The 13,793-nt window shown below is 36.6% G+C and overlaps 1 protein-coding gene and 1 non-coding gene across 15 annotated transcripts in view; both read left to right on the top strand.

The window, feature by feature from the left end:
• Positions 1-13,793, top strand: part of Cntln (centlein) — a 314,618-nt gene that overhangs the window by 22,282 nt on the left and 278,543 nt on the right. The gene's annotated exons all lie outside the window — the stretch shown is intronic.
• On the top strand, positions 13,526-13,629 carry LOC141415922 (U6 spliceosomal RNA). Its single transcript, XR_012440874.1, has one exon. It is a non-coding gene; the product is annotated as a U6 spliceosomal RNA (small nuclear RNA).

The following is a 13,793-nucleotide window of genomic DNA, read 5'->3' as shown; positions in this document are numbered from 1 at the left end:
TAGAACCTCCTGCCATTTATTGTTTCTCTTTTCCATCTCTGGGTCCTTCTTTTCTTTTTTTAAGTCCCTATTATAGAATATGGATGTGGCTACATGGACCAATTGGGCTAGATTTCTGCTTCCTTCAACTTTCGAAGATTTTGAAGCTTTCTATGAATATCTGGTGCTGACTGTGTTAGAAATTTATTTCTTAGGATGATCTCCTCCTCCTGTGACTCCTGTACAATGTTGGTATTCTTTTGCAAAGCATCCTTAAGTCTCTATAGAAAAGCTACTGGGTTTCTAAAGGTACTTGCTGTACAGCTGACTTGGGAATAATTAAGGGATTTTATCTTGTCTCTCCTTAGACCCTCAAGAATGCAGTGGATGAAGTGGTTATGGGTCCATTCATCCTTGTTATTTTCAGGGTCCCACTTAGGATCATACCTAGGCAATGCCTGATCTCCTGTGGGAATTGGGAATTGGAATTCCCTTTTAGGTGTTTATTATCTCTGTTTTTCTTCCCCCTCCCTCTCCTCCTTCTCTAAGGGCCTGATCTCAGATAGGCTTGTAGGGCCACATTTATCTAAGTGATAATTGTCCCCAGCTTTGGCTGTCTAATCTAGTACTCACTGTTTCTCAAGGGAAGTGAGAGTCTGAAATAACAATAGCATTACATCAGTTTAAAGTTTTGTCTGACTTCTCTGAAGGTCTGGTTATACTGATCTGGGTTTTCTGTGTAATTTCCTAAATCTTTTTTTATTTCTTTAAGTTTACTTTATCTAAAAGGAATGTGAGCCCTATCCCCTCCAGGAATTAACTGGAGGGGATAGCACTGTTGGGGACCCTTGGTTATTAGATGGTTTTTTTAGGTTGGTTCCTCAAGGGAGTTTGGGGGCTTTCTGTAAAGGTTCAACATGGTCTGGGTATCTAGCCTGCAATTGCTCAGCCATTTTGGGTGGTCTCTTAGGAAAAAGAAAAGTTGAATATATGGAACTTCAGTCCACTTTTTCTCCTTTTTACAGAACATATCTAATTGAAGAATTGTATTATAATTAATCCTACCTCTTACTGGCCATTCTTCCCCATCTCCCAGAGGATATTGTGGCCAGGTCTGGGTGCAGTTTTTAAAACTTGAGTCACTTTCATTCAAGACTTTCTGGATCAAGGTCTTTCCATTGTTTTAGTAAGCAGGCAAGGGGGGAATACTTCCAGGATCCTTGGCTAATTATCTTCTTTTGGAACCTCCTGAAGTCCATTCTTTACTTACTTTCCTGTTACCAGCTCAGCATGGTAAAGACCACAAGTAGTAGACAATAAAATACTCAGATGAGGCTTTTTTGAGGCCTAGGCTGCATGGGTGTGTGGCAGTGCCCAAAGGGAGGTTTTACAGATTGCCTGCAGGAGAGTGAGAGAGCTGTTTATATAGTCAGTCATGCATGAACACTATCTAACATGGGCTAGGGAGACACTCTGCCAGATCAGACTAAGAAATTTGGGGCAGCTGTGGATGGGATCATCTTGAGGGCTATAAACATGGTCATGTAAGGGTCATCTGAAATTGTCATGGCAGAAGTGAAGTCTCCAGAAGCAGTCAGTTGGAGTGCTTCTAGCTTGAACTTTGAGTGGTCATGACAGTTGCAGTGGTTCCTGCAACTGGAGCAAATGTCCTTCAGGCATCCACTGCTGGTTTGCAGGGCTGCATCTTGCAGGTTCAGGCTTCTGGATGGTGTCTTCCCTGGCAGCCATGCAATATTTAAAATAGCCCTGGCTGTCAGGACCACAGCTCAAGAAATTGAGAAGTGGCCACTTGATTTACAGCCCCCTGAAGTCTCCTTGAAAGTAGCGGGTCAGAAGTTGCTGTTCCTGCAACTCCTGGACCTTCTGGAGCAGCAGCAATATTGTTCACAGCCCTGCTGGACTCGGGAACCAGGGAGGTAGCAATAACAGTTCATTTACCTGCTCTGTCTCTGTCTGACCTAAGAGAGTCCTCTGGTTCTACTTCCTGATAGGTACTGTTATGGCTGGCAGGAGGAAGGATCTGATAGCTGTCAATTAAGCCAGTTTCCTGACCTGACAGCTTCAGCCAAAAAATTAAGCTGTGCTTGCAAAAGGATTTAACCTGGAATTAACGTTCTTTAATAAACTTTAACAAGGCTTAGTCATCCTGTTTCCCTCCCCCACCCCACCCTTCCAAATACTCTTAAGGAAGGTGGGACCTCCAGGTGTGTCTCAGTGGCATGACTATACTTTTGGAGGGTTCTCTTTGTCTCTGTCCTTGATTGCATCCAGCTGTTAAATTCTGCTAATCACCAAATGCTCTTTACTCAATTGTTTCAACAGTGCCTTAGGGCATAAATTGGTGTACAAACCAATCCATCCAGTTCGTGGCTCTTTTGAAGTTTCTGAATTAGCATTTGTTTTTCCAAACCTTGAAGGGGTCCTCCCAGCTGTCTTCTATGAACTAGACTAGCAGGCTTACTGTTTAGCCTATATCTTGACTCTTGCCAATTGCCTTTAACCACAACCTCCATTATTCTAGAGTGCTTCTAAGCTTAATAAGCTTTAACTTCTCTACACTGTGTTATAAAATGAAGTCAATTTCCTTGGGTAGAAATTAGAACTTATTTGTGTCTCATACTGCTTCTGTCAGCCAGGCCTCTGGAGCTGGCAGGATAGGGGTGGATAATCATCATGGGAATGATTATCACTTTTAAGAGCTAATTGCTCCATGGGAGGGGGAGCAGCAATCCAATGTCTTTGGCTTGCCTCTTCTGTTATGGAGCCATTGTGTCACAAGCTGGAGCAAAGGCATTTGGGTCTCAATGTTCTACACCCAAAGTAGAGACTTTATTCCATAAGTTAGGGATGGGCAGAAGAATGGAGTCTCCACTGTTACCAGAAAGCCAGTCATTTGGATTCAATGTCAAACCACAAATTAGGAGAGCAGAGCTTAGAGGAAAAGGAAATAAGATTTATTCTTCATCAGACAAAGAGGAAGATAGTGGGAATAAACCTCTCAAAGCTCTGTCATCCCACTTTTGAGAGAAAACATTCACTTTTTAAAGAGATGTGCTCAGATTGAGTACATAATAAAATGCAAGTCCCAGGATAGGTGCTGCCCTTGGTTCTCCAGGTTTACTTGGTACTATATTTCAAAGCTGTATGTTTTGGCTGATGGGTTTATTTCTCTGGTGGTCAGAGAGAGATAAGAGGTAGGAGATTGCCTGGTTTAATTGAAGAGTAAAGGGTGCTAACCTTGGACTCTTCAGCATGTAGACAAAAGGTGGGAAAATGTCAGTTTGATTAATAAGCAGAGTAAACTGGCCAGCATGCAAGCTGGCTACAACAAAAGTTTTTCTCTTTTATAGTCCCAGTTACATTTTCCCCACTGTCAGTTTCTTTCTTCCACTTCTATGGAAAAGGGGCATCACAATCATCTAACTGCTTCCTGCCTTTAGTTAGTTCATGGACCCAAGTAAGGAGTCAGTGCTTCTCAGCAAAAGCAGCTTTTAAGTACTTGTTACAACTGTACTTAAGTTAGACTTGGCTTCAATGAAAGTCAGTTGGAGCAGGATGAGAACTATTGGTACTCTTTTTTCCTCCAACTGGGATCTGGGGGTAGGGGGGAAGAAGCATTGTGTTTTTGGTTTTGGCTGTCTTGAGTGTCCACCCCTCCTGAGATGGAAGAGCTCAGAGAGGGAGCTGTCTTGGTTCACAAGCCACAGACACTTTACTTTCTCACTGAATTTCATAATATTTTCTTAAATAGCAGGGCTTTTTCTTCACTTGCTGTTTGCCCTTGGGACCATTTCCATAGGTGTTAGGTGACTTTTTTTGTGTGTGTGTTTTATGGTTTTTACCAGTTTCATTGGGGGAGTGAATTTGTGGAGGTTTTCACACTACCATGCTCGAAATCCATTTCTCAGTATTTGTTGTTTAAGCTGCTAAATTTTGGGGTAATTTTTTATTCAGCAATATTATCCAGCAATATGTAGCTTATGCACAGGATCAAAAGATATGTAATACAATTGTAATTGTGACAGATACTACCAAATTACCAATTTAAGAAGTTGAACCAATTTATACTTTTGCTATCAATATAAGAGGGCTCCTGTTTCCCCTATACCTTGGACAACACATTTTTAAACTTCTGTTGTTTTTACCCATCTAAAAGGTTAAGTAAAAGATACCCCTGAAATAGTTTTCACTTGCATTTGTATTGTTTTGTGTTCATGAAGTCTGAGAGCCATTTTTGTGCACTTTTTCTTTTATATATGTTCCTGTATCCATTGCCTGTGACATTTCTAATTCATGTCTTGGAGTACCCTTCAACTCACCATATTGTGTATAGGACTTACTGGATTTTTCTTTGAGTTGTTTTACTACCTGACTTTCTCACTACCACAGACATGCCATGTTCTTTTCACTAAATTTCATATCTTGAGGATAATCTTTGATACCTTTTCGTTTATTTTTGAACAGAAAATCAATTCCCAAGTTCAGTCACTTTCTCTTTTGCAGTGTCACTCAAATCCAGTAATTCCTCTGTGTCTTTAACATCCAAATCCTCTACCTTGGCTCTTAGTATCTCAGCTCTGAACATCTTATTGATTTCTTTTTCAAAATCAGGTCTACTTTACATCTTCACTGTGAGACAAAAAAAGATAGAAGATACCAAAGAAAATAATGTGTAAAAGTCAGGTTAAAAAAAGCCAATAAAAATTCTAGGACCTTCTTAATGGATTTCTAGAGGAAACTTGTGACTTTTAGGCTTGAGTGCCTAGGGGATGTCAAATGTTGCAAATAAGCCAGGCTGTGAGATTGGGGTATGTATGGCTATAATTTAAGAAGATATCTAAACTACATTTACTCATTTAAAGAGTATCAATTAAATATCATCTGTCAGACACTACTAAAAGTTAAAGTGACAGCTCTGCACTTAGGTTTTTTTTTTTTTTTATATTTTAGTTTTGGTGGTACTGGGGTTTGAACTCAGGGCCCCATGCTTGCTAAGCAGGTGCTCTGCCACTTGATTCCCTCTGCCAGCTCTTTCACTTAGTTATTAAAGATTACTGTCTAGTGGGAAAGATATTTGTGGAAAGAGACAGTTTAATAGAATTTTTGATTAGTGGTATGATAAGGACATTCTTATTGATATAATTATTTATTTCCTTGATCTCTAGATAGAATATATAAAAAGTTATCACTAATTCTATTTTAAGTAATTAGAAGTTTATTTGATTTCTTTAGTAGAATTAAATCACAAAAATAAATATTTTGTATATGTTGTATTTTCCTTTTGAATTTATATACATATCTTTTGATTTTTTTAATAAACTATTGTTGCCAAAAGAACATTTTTGGTATTAGCTCTACAAATCAGTTTCCTTGCTGTCATATATAAACTCTCACTTCCTATTATTAATGCCATATGAATAAAGCCACTGTATTTTATCTTTGAATGCATAAGGATACATTACAGTTTTAGGTGGTAAACACTGAAGAATAATTGGATTTTCATAGAATATCAATACATTAGGAACTGTAGGAGTTTGAATTGTTCAACTTTGTGTTGAGTAACTACAAATGTGTGCCAAATAATTCTAATGTCCTTGTCTGAGGCACAAGCTTTATCGTGGCCTTTAAAATCAACAATACAGTATTTTGTCTATTAAGATATTATTTTGAATTTAGGGTAGAACAATAGAAACCACTATTATTTTGCCTAATAAAATTCTAGTCTAATCTGACAGTGTGCTGTTTACATTTTGTGTGACTCTCCTTTAACCTTGTGATCCACTTGTGACAAAGAATTCTAGGAACTGAATTATTGTGTTTCTTTGCTGCTACTAATCCATCCAAAGTTAGATGGGTTATACTTATTCATCTGTTTCCCTTGCTGTTTTTTTTTTAAACAGTTGCTACTACTTTTATTCTCTTTTGTTTTACCATTTTTCTTTCTTTTCTAATTATTTAACATCTATCTTAGGGTAGTGATTTAGATGGGGTCTGTCTGAAGATTCATGCTGATGAGCAAATACTAAGGATCAAGACCTAGAATGCCCATCAAATTTGTGCTTTCTCTGAGAAAGCCATGATACTTATCTTGCATAGTCTCATGGCCACCAGTAATAAGCAGTTCATAGTCCTTTTTTTTGTCTTTGGTGGGATTGGGGTTTGAACTCAGGGCTTCTTGCTTGCAAAACGGGCTGTGTATGACTTGAACCACACTTCCCATCCATTTTGCTTTGGTTATTTTGGAGACCGGGTTGAGGGGCGGTCTCAAGAACTATTTGCTTGGGCTGGAGTTGAATCACTATCCTCCTGATCTCAGCCTCTCAAGTAGCTAGGATTACAGGTGTGAGCCACAGTCCTGCATTTTAAAGAAGTTTCTACACTTCGTTATCTATTAACTTTGCCAGAGATTCTCTAAGCTCTGTGGGTGGGAGACAGTGTGATGAGATCAAGGTTTTGAAGGTTTTAAATTATGGATCTACTTGAAATATGCATTCCCACATTCTTTGCTTTATTGATGAAGGAAGAATTTATAGGTGGACTTTTTATACTTATGAGCTTTAGGTTTCTTTTGGTGATATAGCTAATTATTTAATGGAACTAAAAATTGGGATATATGCCTGTCATGTAAGTAAGGGTCAGACAATGTACTTCCAGATGTGCTGGAGTATGTGCCTTAGGGACAACTAACAGAGGAATGGAATAGAGTGTTGCCGTCTTCACTCTGGAGCAGTGGAGAGCAATCAGGTAAGGTTACATATGTCACACACTGTGTAGATAGCCCTTCCCTGAACTACATGATGAGGAAAGCTTTTCTGGTGTGATGAGACTGGAAGATACTAGTGAAATGTATGTAATATTTTTTGCTGTTTGAGTTTTGAGTATGGATAGTGAAAGCTAAGATAATGAGGCATATTGAATTATTGGAATCTACTTTGATTCTGTATTTTGAGTAGCAAGTAACCAAATTTCAAATAGGAAAGTACTAGTCCTGTTTCTTTCATACACAGAAAAGAAAATATATCCACATTTCTTCTTATTCTTTGAGCACGAGATGGGTAAAAAGATTACATCACAAATTAAAATTTCAAGAATAGTGTAAGTACATTCAACTTAAAGAGAACATTTATGAGTGGTGTGGGGACTGATTTTTTTGTTGTATCTTATAACTGTTTAAGTTGAAAAAGTAGGGTGTATAAATCAGACAAAACAAGAAATAAGCATATGACTTCATACTGATTGTACGTGTGATCTTTCATTAGTTTGAGAGTTGTACATAAATTAGTGTAGCAGATTTTAGGTCATTTTTTATTTTGAGAACTCTTAAGTTAGCTTGTTGAATTAATGTCATATGCAACCATACTTATTAACCACAAATAATCAATTTACATTGCTATACCTTATGAGCCACTTATGATAAAGACCTTCTTTTTCTTAATTTAGTGTCTTTATTTGAAACCTTAGAGGTTGATGGCCAGAACTATTGAATAAGGACTATGACCAGTAGTAGGTATGATGATCATTTTTGAGGTTTTATGTTGAGTATAGTGAGGGTGATGCTTTTATCAGAAGACCAGATGAGCCACAAATGATGGGGGCAGGAATTTATTGAAAGTTTATTTACTGCCATAGTCTGGCTTTCATTTTCACATTTTCTTGAGTAGTTTTAGAACCTTGAGTGATCTTAAAACAGAACATAACAGCCTTGTGAATATCTGGGATCTCTTCATGGCTCCAAATAATTTCTGGCACATTCTCTTAAATGTATATCTGTATCTGAGTATATGTCTTGAAATTAAATATTAAGATAGAGACTAAATCATTGTCAATACCATGTTGAGAAGTAGTTTACCCCGTGTTGTCCTCTGGAGGTCTTATGGTTTTTAGGTTGTAACATTTAAGCCTTTACTCCTTTTTTTTGAGCAGTACTGGTGATTGAACTAAGGGTCTTGTGGTTGCTAAGCTAGTGCTCTACCATTTGTGCCATGTCCCCAGTCCCTTTAATCCATTTTGAATTGATTTCTGTGTGTCATGTAAGATCAGGATCCAGTTTCATTCTTGTGCATGTGGATATCCAAATTCTCATCACCATTTATTAGAGTCTTGGTACTATGGTCAAACCAAATTAGTTGACTGTTTCTTTGTGGATTTACTTCTTACGGATTTACTACCTGTGTTTATGCTGTAGCATATGTTTGAAAATCAAGAGATGTGATGCAGCTAGCTTTATTCTTGCTCAAGACTGCTTTAGCTATCTTCTTTTGTGGTTCAATATGAGTTTTATAATTGTTTTTTTCCAGTTCTGTGAAAAATCTTATTGGAACTTTGATAGGGATCACATTGAATCTGTAGATTGCTTTGGGCAGTTCACACATTTTTAAAAGAATTCTTCTTCTAGGAACCTAGTTAGGGAGCAAGGGGATACCTTTTACAGTGTCTGGGTGGAAGACAGCCATGAGAGGCAGTCATGGAGAAGGGTGAGTATCAAATATGGACCTGCTATGAAGTTCAGACAGCAGGGAGTTTAGCTGTGGAGGCCTGGTAACCTGTGGCCCTGACTTCTGTGGTAACAAGACAATCTCATGGTCTGTGAATTAATTAGACTAAGAGCTACCCCCTGCTGCATGTGGTTTGCCTCTGGGTGGGGCTAAGAGCTCTGAGCCCAGGTGGGTCACATTGCTGGACTTCCCCAGCTTCCTTCCCTCCTGCAAACAGTTTACTGCTGTATATAGCCTGAGTGCTAGATTCCCTTCATTCTCCCCATCCAGTGCAGATCTTTTTCCTTTCCACACACTCTTACACACTTGGGAACTATAAAGTAGACTTTGTATACCCACTAATCACTCCCCCTCCATCTCTCTGGTGGGTTCTAATATTAAAGGACCTAGAAAGAAGCTTCTCCAATTCTTTGCCTTTAAGAAAAATGCAACAACTATATTTTAGTATTATTTTTACATATTTTAAAGTTTTAAAATTTTTTGTTTTTATTCCTCTTTTTGCCTTGATCTAATTGTATTTATGTATTTTTTCCTTTAGTTTGTAATGAGATACTCTTCCCTCCTGCTCTTTTTCTTTTTCTCACATTCCTTTTTTTCTTCCTCTTTTTCTTTTATTTAACCATGCTTCTTTCTTGTTTCATTTCCCTACCTTCTCCTTTATTTCATTCTTTTCTTATTATTACTCTTACCCCAATTTATTTTTAACTGCATAGTATATTCTACATTATTTTTTACAACTTTCTTGGTTATGTTATTAGTGGTGTGGCAGTTGTCAAATGATTTATGTCATATGTCTAGATCTGGTTTGTTTTGGTGGTGTTATGGCGGTTTGTTTTCTCCTTTCTCAGTACTGGGGATTGAGCCCACAAGAGAAGGCTGATAACTATGAAGACTCCTATATAAAACCAGAAGACATATCCATCCTAACAGATATAAAATTGCGACATAGAAATATAAGTAAAATGAAAGTGCAAGGCATCATGACTCCTTCAAAAGTTCGTAACTATTCAGTAACTGAATCCAAAGATATTGAAATGGATAAAATGACAAGGAATTCAAAAGTATAGTTTAAAAAATGATCAGTGACCTCAAGGAGGATTCCAATAAATAGATGAAGTAAAGAAGTAAACTGAAGAGTTGGATGAAAAATTCAGCAAGGACTTAGAGATTGTGGAGAGAAAAAAAGGAAATCAATAAGTAAAAAACCCAAGGAGGATAGGGGCATGGTAGTATATATCTATAACCCCAGCTACATGGGAGGCAGAGATGGGAGGGTTGCAGTTTGAGGTCAGCCTAGGCAAAAAAAAAAAAAATAGTTAGCAAGGCCTTATCTCAAAGAACAAGCTAGGCATGGTAGCTTATGCTTAAAATCCCAACTATGTGGGATGTGGAGGTAGGAGGGTCACAGTCTGATGCTGATTTTAAGCAAAAATGCAAGACCTTGTCCGAAAAATAACTAGCAAAAAAGTCTAGGAGTGTGGCTCAAGTGATAGAACTCTAGCAAGTTTGAGGCCCTGAGTTCAAATCCCAGTTCTGCCAGAAACAAAAAACAAGGCAAAAAAAACATCACCAATAGACTAGATTAGGCACAATAAAGAATATCGGGAATTGTAGACAAGAAATTTTTATAATCAGATAGCAATAAAGAAAATGAAGTAATCATTACTACATATTGAAAACCTCTGGGACACAATTAAGTGACCAAACCTTCAAATCTGTGGTGTAGAGACTAAAGGCATAAAAAACCTATAGCAGAAAATTCTTCAAATCTAGGAAAAGATACGGATACCCAAGTGTAGGGTACACTCAGCTCCCCAAATAGACATGACCAGAAAAATACCTCTCCATGTCATATTATAGTTAAAATGACAAGAGTACAAAACAAAGAAGAACTATTGAAAGCTGCAAGAGAATGGGTAAAAATGGCCACATTACTGAATACAATCTACAGAATCAGTGCAATCCCTATCAAAATTTCAATGCCGTTCTTCACAGAAATAGATAAAGAATGCTAAAATTCATCGGAAGCACAAAAGACCTCAAATAACCAAAGCAATCCTGAGCAAAAATGCAATGCTGGGGTATCATAATACATGACTTCAGATTATACTAAGGAGTTATAGTAACAAAAGCAACATGGTTCTGATTCAAAAGCAGACATGTAGAACAATGGGATAGAAGACTAAGAAATAAATCTCTACAGCAATAGCCATCTGATTCTCCACAAAGGTACCAAAACATATGTTGGAGAAATGACAGCCTTTTTATCAAATGGTGTTGGGAAAACTGGATATCCACATTGAGAAGACTGAAAGAAAAATCAATTCAAAATGGATCAAAGAACTTAATGTAAGACTGAAAAACTTTGAAGCTATTAGAGGAAAACAAGATACAGAGATAGGCATTGGCTTTCTGAATAGAACTGTCATAGCTTAGGGAATAATAGCAAAAACTGACGAATGAGATTGCATTAAATTAATAACCTGCACAGCAAAAGAAACAATCATCAGAGTAAAGAAACAGCCTACAAAATAGGTCTGTCTTTGCCAACTATTTATGTGACAAGAAATTAGTATAAGAATACATTAAGAACTCAAAAAATTAAACACCAGAAGAAATAATCCAATCAATAAGTGGGCAAATGAACTGAATACCTAAGTCTCAAAAGAAAAAGTACAAATGGCCAATGAATGCATGAAGAAAAAACTCAACATCTTTATCCACCAGGGAAATGCAAATCAAACTACACTGAGATTTCATCTCACCTGAATCAGAATGGCTATCATCATCAAGAAAACAAAAACAACAAAAGCTGGCCATCATGCAGGGAAAAAGAAATGCTTATATACTGTTGGTGGGAATGTAAATTAGTCCTGCCATTTTGGAAATCAGTATGGAGGATCCTAAAAAAAGTAAAAATAGAACTACCATATGACCCAGTTATATCACTCCTGGGTATATACCTGAAGGAATCAGTCAGCATACACAATACAGATAACTGTTCATCCTTGTTTACTATGGCACTATTCATGATAGCCAAGTTATGGGATCAGCCTAGGTACCATGTTTAACAATGTAAGCCAGACTTAGAAACACAAATATTACAATATATATAGATAAGACAAAAAAGACCTAAAAGTAGAAGAGAGACTATTTGGGATAATGAAGGGGGACTTGAAGGAGTATGTATGTGGGGGAAGAGGGTAATAGGGTGTGTATATGATCACAATACATTATATACTGTGTATGATAATATTATAATGAAATTAATTATTTTGTACGGCTATTATAAAAGAAGAGAAATAATTCTTCTAGTCCATGAGTATATGTCCAACTACTTGTGTTTATTCAATTTCCTTCATGAGTGTTCTCTAGTTTTCAGTTGCATATTTTTACCTGCTTAGAAAATGTTCTCTTGTGGGCTTGAGAAGAAAAAGAAAATTTGCATGTATCTGTAAGGTCCATTTGGTCTGAATTATAGTTCCTGTCCAGTGTTTCCTGATTAATTTTCTATATGAATTATTTATCTATTATTGGTAGTTTTGAAGTCCCTTACTATTATTTTATTGTCTCTATTACTACTTGCTTTCTTTATGCAGGTACTCTTTTTTTTTAATCCAAGTGCTTTATTTATTTTATTCATATGTGCATACAATGTTTGGGTCATTTCTCCACCCTTCCCCCACCCCCTCCCTTATCCTCTACCCCCTCCCTTTCCCTCCCACCCCCTGGATACCAGGCAGAAACTATTTTGCCCTTATCTCTAATTTTGTTGAAGAGAGAGTATAAGCAATAATAGGAAGGACCAAGGGTTTTTGCTAGTTGAGATATATTGCTAAGTCTACTTATAAATGTATATGCATTCCCTCCTTAAATTATTTGATCTGACAAGCCTTTACATCAAGGACTCCAGCATGATTAATATCATATTTGTTTATGCTGATGTTTTATCTTTTGTATCATGTGGTATAAGGGAAAAATTAATGGTTTTCACCTGTTGGAGGACTTCTGCGAATAAAGGTTAGTGTTTTTTTTAGCTGCATTGAAGACTAGTAGCCTTTATTTCAAATCAGTTACTACTCCAAAACACTAATAGTACATTTCTCACCATTTAGTAGAAAGCTAGCAATGCTGAGAACCTACCTAAATATTATTTTATAAGGATTTTAGTTGTAGTGATGAATAATAATATCTTCTATCATTTGTATTGCTTTAGTTTCAGTATAAATTATCTCACTGGTAGTATACTTTAACTTGATGGATGAATAAACAATTTAGAGTATAAATTTCCTTAATCAGTCATCATATATATGTGTGTGTGTGTGTGTGTGTGTGTGTGTGTATGTCATATACATACTTAATTTAAAAATAGTGTGTGTTATTGGACATGCTCATGTTGCTTACTTTTAGGAAATAATTTATATAAAACTATATAAAACTTGTTTTCTGCCCTAGTCTTAAAATACGGGTATTGCAGAACTATGGATAAGTACTATTATTTCTGAACTCATAAAGGGTTAATCTGTGGCTGTAATTATGGTATTGAAAATTGTAAACATGTCTATTTATTCTTGACTTGCTTTTGTAAATGATAATTATAACAATGATTAATAGTAATTAAGTCAGAAGTTAATTTTTTTTAAATCAAAGCAGATAGGCAAAGGTGCCTTGTTGAGGGAGAAGACTAATGGAAGACTCAGGGTATTTCCCACTGATTTTTGTGCAGTGATTTTTCAGGACGTAAATATGTAGATATTCTTTGAAATTAAACTTTTCATTTTGAGGTTCCTTTCTTGTTGTTAGGAAATAACACAGTGGTAACATTTTGCGAAACTAGGGTATAATCTAAAGCCAGGATATTGACATTGATACAGTTATTGCAGACTGATTCTGTCAGCACAAGCATCCTTTTTATAGCCCCACTTACTTCCATCCTTTTCCTTTAAACTCTACTTTGTCCTTGGCTCCTGTCAACTGCTGATTTGCTTTCCATTGCTATAGTTTTGTCATTTCAAAAATCTTGTAAAAATGTTGCACACTTGGCAACACACATAAAATTGGAACCATATAGAGAAGATTAGCACAGCCCCTGTGCAAGGATAACAACCAAATTCATGAAGTGTTCCGTATTTTGAAAATAATTGTATAAAAATCAGACAAGTAAGTAAATTTTTTAGTATGAACTTTTTATTCAGCATTATTCTCTGGAGAGTCTTTCATATTATTCAATTGGTAGTTTGTTAATTTTTATTGCTGAGTGTTCCATGGTATGCATGTACAATAGTTTAGTAACTCACT

The sequence above is a fragment of the Castor canadensis genome, chromosome 13 (assembly GCF_047511655.1).
Source record: "Castor canadensis chromosome 13, mCasCan1.hap1v2, whole genome shotgun sequence".
NCBI lineage: Eukaryota > Metazoa > Chordata > Mammalia > Rodentia > Castoridae > Castor > Castor canadensis.
The sequence above is the reverse complement of the archived record's forward strand: the minus strand, read 5'-3'. Positions and strand labels throughout refer to the sequence as shown.